We start from the raw sequence: 6,188 nt of genomic DNA, 5'->3' as shown, positions 1-6,188 counted from the left end.
TTTAATTGAAAACAGTATAAAGTTTCGGTCACCATTACGAGGCCAAACTGTGCACTGGATAGGCGCACAATTTTGTGTCTGTATGTTCCTGGATTCCAGAGACAAGTCTTCAAATATGTTCCAAAATGTGAATGTAATCCACTTACAAAATTTCAGCGGATTCCGCTACAAATACCTGCAAGGTACATTTTGTCGGCACAATGATTCTGTTGCCGATTCCGCAGCGAGCGAATAAAGGTAGTTGATCCGTATTCCGCAAATGTAAGCGGATTCCGCAAATGTTACTGGATTCCGCAATATTATGCGGATTGCGCTTACAAATTGCAGATTCCGCTTACAATTTGCGGTTCCACTTACAATTTAAGGGTTCAACTTACAGTTGCGGATTCCGCGACAGCTCAAGTTTGCAGCTCAAACACATAAAAAATATTTTGAATAAAAATGCTAAAACTAGCATAAAACTAAATTTCTTTTTTCGGTTGCACTAATTATTATTTTTCAAATTTATCTTATAACAATTTATTTTAAAAAAAGTTTTATCAATCTTTTCTGCCTGAAGTAACAAAAATTGTAGATTTATTTGTGCAGAAATGTGCAAACTCAAAATTTTTAAACAGCTTTTTCTAATAGTGGGAAAGAAGTGAAAAAATTGATGTTGTTTGAATAGAGGTTTAAAGAGCATCAAAAAGATACATTACTCGACCCATTCGGATGATTATTTTGTGTGGAAGAAAAAAATGAATCAGACCCGTATCCAAATTTCCTCCCTAAGTTCAATTGTCGGAACTCCAATTTAAAAAATGATGCCATATCAAATATCCATGAGAAAAGAGAGCCGATATCCCAGCAAACTGTATTCAAATCTTTGCCAGGTTAGTTGGCCCAATTAATTTGCCGTCCAATGCTTTTTTGAATGGCTTGGTAAGTTGATATTTGCATTTAATTTAGCTTTAAAACTGTATATTGAAACCAACCCTTAGTTGAATTTTATTTGAAAACAGTATAAAGTTTCGGTCACCATTACGAGGCCAAACTGTGCACTGGATAGGCGCACAATTTTGTGTCTGTATGTTCCTGGATTCCAGAGACAAGTCTTCAATCATGTTCCAAAATGTGAATGGAATCCACTTACAAAATTTCAGCGGATTCCGCTACAAATACCTGCAAGGTACATTTTGTCGGCACAATGATTTTGTTGCCGATTCCGCAGCGAGCGAATAAAGGTAGTTGATCCGTATTCCGCAAATGTAAGCGGATTCCGCAAATGTTACTGGATTCCGCAAAATTATGCGGATTCCGCTTACAAATTGCAGATTCCGCTTACAATTTGCGGTTCCACTTACAATTTAAGGGTTCAACTTACAGTTGCGGATTTCGCGACAGCTCAAGTTTGCAGCTCAAACACATAAAAAGTATTTTGAATAAAAATGCTAAAACTAGCATAAAACTAAGTTTCTTTTTTCGGTTGAACTAATTATTATTTTTCAAATTTATCTTATAACAATTTATTTTAAAAAAAGTTTTTCAATCTTTTCTGCCTGAAGTAACAAAAATTGTAGATTTAATTGTGCAGAAATGTGCAAACTCAAAATTTTTAAACAGCTTTTTCTAATAGTGGGAAAGTAGTGAAAAAGTTGATGTTGTTTGAATAGAGGTTTAAAGGGCATCAAAAAGATACAATACTCGACCCATTCGGATGATTATTTTGTGTGGAAGAAAAAAATGAATCACACCCGTATCCAAATTTCCTCCCTAAGTTCAATTGTCGGAACTCCAATTTAAAAAATGATGCCATATCAAATATCCATGAGAAAAGAGAGCCGATATCCCAGCAAACTGTATTCAAATCTTTGCCATGATAGTTGGCCCAATTAATTTGCCGTCCAATGCTTTTTTGAATGGCTTGGTAAATTGATATTTGCATTTACTTTAGCTTTAAAACTGTATATTGAAACCAACCCTTAGTTGAACTTTATTTGAAAACAGCATAAAGTTTCGGTCACCATTACGAGGCCAAACTGTGCACTGGATAGGCGCACAATTTGTGTCTGTATGTTCCTGGATTCCAGAGACAAGTAAGTCTTCAAACATGTTCCAAAATGTAAATGGAATCCGCTTACAAAGTTTCAGCGAATTCCCCTACAAATACCTGCAAGGTACATTTTGTCGGCACAATGATTTTGTTGCCGATTCCGCAGCGAGCGAATAAAGGTAGTTGATCCGTATTCCGCAAATGTAAGCGGATTCCGCAAATGTTACTGGATTCCGCAAATTTATGCAGATTCCGTTTACAACTTGCAGATTCCGCTTGCAATTTGCGGTTCCACTTACAATTTAAGGATTCAACTTACAGTTGGGGATATGAAGAATTCAGTTCTTTTTAACTTTTTACAAAAAAAAAACGCAAAAGTCTTCACTTGTTTGTTTAAAAACAACTTATCCAAAAATTGTTTTGGTCGCAAAACTGAACAGTTTTTCGAATGACCGAACAGTTTTTTTTGTAAATGAACAAACACTTTTTTGAATGATCAAACAAATTTTTCTGGATTAGCAAACAAAAACCTACAAACAGCGTTTTGAAAAAACTTAATTTCAACTATTTTGTTTTACATATTTCTTTCACAATAAAATAACTTGAATTTTAAGTAGTTACAGAGAAAACTATTCAAAAAAAAACATAATAAATTTGTACATTTCTTTGTTTGTTGTTTGGAAGACAATTATTGCAATGATTTTGTTGCCGATTCCGCAACGAGCGAATAAAGGTAGTTGATCCGGATTCCGCAAACGTAAGCGGATTCCGCAAATGTTACTGGATTCCGCAAATTTATGCGGATTCCGCTTACAATTTGCGGTTCTACTTACAATTTAGGGATTCAACTTACAGTTGCGGGTTCCGCGACAGCTCAAGTTTACTAAACATAAATTTTGTTATTTGTTCATGGATTCCACACATTTTGTTGCGGATTCCAAAAAATTGCCTGATTTTGGAGCAATTTTTTTGCACTACAGTGTTCTAGCTATTTGTCCGTGGAAAACAAAACAGTAGAGAAGATGAAAGAAAAATTGCAAAGTTGCGGATTCCGCGACAAATCTGATTTTTTCCTGTTGCAAAATCCGCTTATAGATAACAAAATGCACAGTCTGGCCTCGTAATGACATGCGTGAACTTTTTCCGTGACAAGAAACTCGATTTTAAGCTAAATATTAAACTTTCTGAATTATCATATTAAATATCAAACAAACCGCTTTTCCATCTTTTCTACCCGAAATAACAAAAACTTTGAAATTGTTCAAGCTGACACTCAATATCCACAAAAATTGAGATAAAACTTCTTTTAAAATTGAAATTTTCATTCTCAGAATGTTTTGATGAGTTTAGTTCACGTGAAACGCAATCGTGCTCTTTTTTTCTGGAATCAAATTTTGACTGTCTGTCCAAATAACTTCACAGAACGAACAAATGGCAATTTTTAAGGCTCTCTTGCAAATTTCATTTTTGAAATCTGGCTGGCGTTCTGTTGTAACTAATTATCACTGAAAATTTGACTTATGATGAATTCAGTTCATTTTAACTTTTTACAACAAAAACGCAAAAGTCTTCAATTGTTTGTTTAGAAACAACTTATCCAATCATTGCTTGGGTCGCAAAACTGAACAGTTTTTTGAATGACCGAACAAATCTTTTTTGTAAATGAACAAGTAGTTTTTTGAATGACCAAACAAATTTTTCTAGATGAGCAAACAAAAACCTACAAACAGCGTTTTGAAAAAACTTAATTTCAACTATTTTGTTTTTTTTTATTTCTTTTACAACAAAATGACTTGAATTTAAAGTAGTTACAGAGAAAACTATAAAAACATGATAAAATTGTCCGTTTCTTTGTTTGTTAATTGAAAGGCAATTATGAGGAGAATAGTTATTAAAAATTAAAATTAAATTTTTCAAACTTTTTTGAAACAACTACTTTTGAAACACAGCACAACACAGCACAACAAAATCCTTAATTTTCCAATGAACAAACTTTTGAATCACCAAACATTTTTTGGAATGACCAAACGAGTTTTTTTTGGATGACCAATCAACAAACTACAAGCAACGTTTTTAAAAAACTTAATTTCGAATATTTTGTTTTAAATTTTTTTTTCACGTTCAATTGATTATTTTAATTATTAATTATTTACAAAGAAAACGACAAAAATATTAAACAAAAATTGTGCTTTCATCATTTAATTATCAACTGCTGCCATTTCTTTGTATCGTGACTCTTATTAAATTAGGTAGATTGAACCAAGTTTTCGCAAACTCAAAAATTCAGCACAGCAATTTGCGTCATGCTTTAGTTTTCATAGTCGATTATGCGCAATAGTTAGTAGAAAAGTTCTTTCTGCTCCAAGTACTTTATTTCCATCCCCCTTCTGTTGCCCATATAACTTCCCGTATACTTTTTACTTTTTGTCTAAATCTACGTCAATTTTTACCGCGGCTTAAAACTGGCTTCTTACCCGTTTCTTCAGTCTATAGGTTTTTCAATGGTTTGAGAGTCGATATAAAAATTCTAAAAGAACAAACATTTGTGCCAAAAATGTTCGTCGGAGTAATACAGAGGTGAAGCGGAGCTTCACGCAATTTGCGATACAATGCAAAAGTAAAAAACAAAAGAAGTCGAAAAAACTTTAAAAAGTTGAAAAAAATAGGTTTACCAAAATTAGAATTTTTATAAATCTTGATAGGAGCTCAATATAAGCAAACACGCCAGACATTTGAATAAAAAACTTAGCAAAGAAACAGTTTTTACAAGGAGATTATCTGAGCAGACAAAAACTGAGCCGAAAAAGAAATGACTTTACAATTTTTTTTAGGGTTCAAGTCTCTATTGGAACTACAAAAAACAGCACGCGTACTTGCAACTACAGTTTAAGTTCTTTAGATTACAAGAAGAATCAGTGATATGGCAACTAGGCTGACAAAACTTGAGCAGACAAACGATAATCCCACAATTCAATTTTTACCGATGAAAACTTTTCAATTGCACATATATTGAAGAAACAAGGTCCCACCGGGACTAGAAACTCAGACCTCAGAGTGCCAAGGAGAAGGTGTTGACTGTAGTCCAAGTGGGAAGGAACCTGTAAGTTATTAACATTCAATATTGAAGCAAGTTGAAAGTTTGTGGACCGGAAAAAATTTTGTTCCCCATTACAAGACACTTGCTCTCGCAAATTCAAAAAATGAGTAAGAGTTTGTTGAAGTTGGACACAGAGGCGATGTTGCACTTTGCATACACAAGCAAAAATATGACCGATAACGCTACTGCGAAATAAATAATGAGTAAAACTTTAAGTCTACAAGTGATGCGCGCCAATTATTGGCCTACATAATTGCGAAGTGACGCAAGCCAATTATGACGCATTAGCAGTACCAGTCAATTTGAAAAAAAAAAAGAAATTTACCAACTAACGTGCCTCAATTTATAGAAGGGTCGCATTTTAACTAGATACGAAAATTTCATTAAAAACATCCGACCCTACCCAGGTTCAAACCCTCTTATTTTGTTGCGGGTCTCCTTCCCTACCTCTAAGCTATAGATCAATGATACCTTGAAGCTTGAGTGCTATTTGTAATTTAATAGTCTGTGTTATTATCCTTAGCATTGGCTGTATTTAATAGCTGGTTATTTATCAAAATTAACACTTCCAAACTGAACACATTTTGTCGCAACAATATTTGCGTCGCAACAATATTTGCGACTTAGGTTGGAAAAAAGAGAATTCATACTATAACAAAAGCTTTGTTTAAGTAAAAAGGGAGAATCTAAACTAAGGGTGGTTTGAAGATTTTCTTCAGTGTGGGAGAGGACTTCCAAAAATGTTCTAAAATTGTGTTTATTTTTTCTTGGTCAACTATATTGATTTTTCCAGTTCTTGCAGAGTACCTATTTTGCGAAAGCTGGCGAAATTGTCAAAAAACAGGGCAAGAAAGCTGTTTTGGACAAAAATTGCGTTTTTTTGACGCGCTCCAGAAAAGTCTCCGCGTTGGTGGGGCAAAAATAATAACTAGGGGTGGATGCTTTAGGTGATCAGTGGGTCGAATCCCTCTTTGAGAAGAGGAAGCACGCGCCCTTAAACCAGCTCCTTGTCTAAGCTTTTTTGGTGCAAGAAGACAAGAAGATGTCGAAACAGAAATT

Source organism: Symsagittifera roscoffensis, chromosome 4 (genome assembly GCF_963678635.1).
Source record: "Symsagittifera roscoffensis chromosome 4, txSymRosc1.1, whole genome shotgun sequence".
Lineage (NCBI taxonomy): Eukaryota > Metazoa > Xenacoelomorpha > Acoela > Convolutidae > Symsagittifera > Symsagittifera roscoffensis.
This window is presented reverse-complemented; position numbering follows the sequence as displayed.